The 1,284-nt window shown below is 47.4% G+C and overlaps 1 pseudogene; it reads left to right on the top strand.

Annotated features, from left to right (window-relative positions):
• Positions 1-137: 137 nt before the first annotated feature.
• On the top strand, positions 138-1,152 carry LOC119586861 (annotated as a pseudogene).
• The last annotated feature ends 132 nt before the right edge of the window (positions 1,153-1,284 follow it).

Here is a 1,284-nt window from a genome sequence, read left to right on the forward strand (position 1 = left end):
ACAGGAACCATCGAGCCGGGCGGGGTAGGAGCTGGGGCGACCTTTGATGGTGATGAGGAGGAGAGCAGGAGAATGGTGGAGCGAGAGGAATTGTATATAAAAGGCGGCGTCTGGCTCGGGAAAGCATTACTTCCGACATGAAGCTCCTGGTAAGTCAGGTCTCTGTTGTGTCGGTGTGTTCGTATAGAAATACTACGTGGAAAATAAATTAGATTGAATGAATTGAATCAGTGGAATGCTGAGATGATTATTCAGCAATATGTCACATTGCTTTGTCATTTTGCAGGTCTTAATCTCAATACTCGTGGCGACGTCGTTAGCCGCACCTCAGGGCTACAGTCTGGGTACGCCCTCAGGACCAAGTTTTGGAATTGGAGGTCCGGGTCCAGGATTTGGCTCAGGAGGATGCGGCCCCGGACAGGTGCTGCATGTCGACGGCAGATGTGTCACTCCACGTGTCAACCGTAAAGTGTACTTATATGACGCGCCACCAGCACCACCGATTTCCCACGGTCCTCCTCCTTACATCCCTGAGCCAACCATAGACACAAATATTGTGTTCATCCGAACTCCTGAAGGAGGACAAGGACCAGACCCATCGTCATACCTCCACCACAGCAGAAACACGTCCTGTATGTCCTGAACAAACAGACACAACAAGGACAGGAAGTGATTGAAGTGCCAGCACCGCCAGCAACTAGTCCTGAAGTTTACTTCGTGAACTATGCTGACGGCGAGAACCCAGTACTTCCCAGCGGTGTTGATCTCCAGAGTGCCTTGAATGCAGCTTCCCAGGGAGGTGGTCAAGTGATTGGTGGCGGTGGCGGCGGTGTCGGCGGTGGTTTCGGAGTCGGTGGAGGTGTCGGCGGTGGTTTTGGAGGCGGAATTGGCGATGGATTCGGTGGTGGCGTTATTAGCGGAGGAAGTGGAGTTGGCGGTGGATTTATCACAGGAGGTGGTTTCGGTGGAGGTTCCAGCGTTGTTTCCACTCCATCAAATCTTTACAGTACACCTTAGAGGTCTCCATAAGAACATCATTATAGTATATTATTCTCATTAAATTGTCTATATACCTTAGAGGTCTCCATATGAACATCATAATAGTATATTATTCTCATTAACTTGTTGTCTATATGGCTTTATAACTTTACATTCTTGAATCCTCTACGAATTTTGTTATTTCTTACGAATGTATAAATATATTTCAATAAAGAAAAGAAGAATAGATGAACGATTCTTGACCTATGTTCTGCTGCATAAAAGGCGAAGAGAAACACTCATTAG

This window comes from Penaeus monodon, chromosome 22 (genome assembly GCF_015228065.2).
Source record: "Penaeus monodon isolate SGIC_2016 chromosome 22, NSTDA_Pmon_1, whole genome shotgun sequence".
NCBI classification, from domain to species: domain Eukaryota; kingdom Metazoa; phylum Arthropoda; class Malacostraca; order Decapoda; family Penaeidae; genus Penaeus; species Penaeus monodon.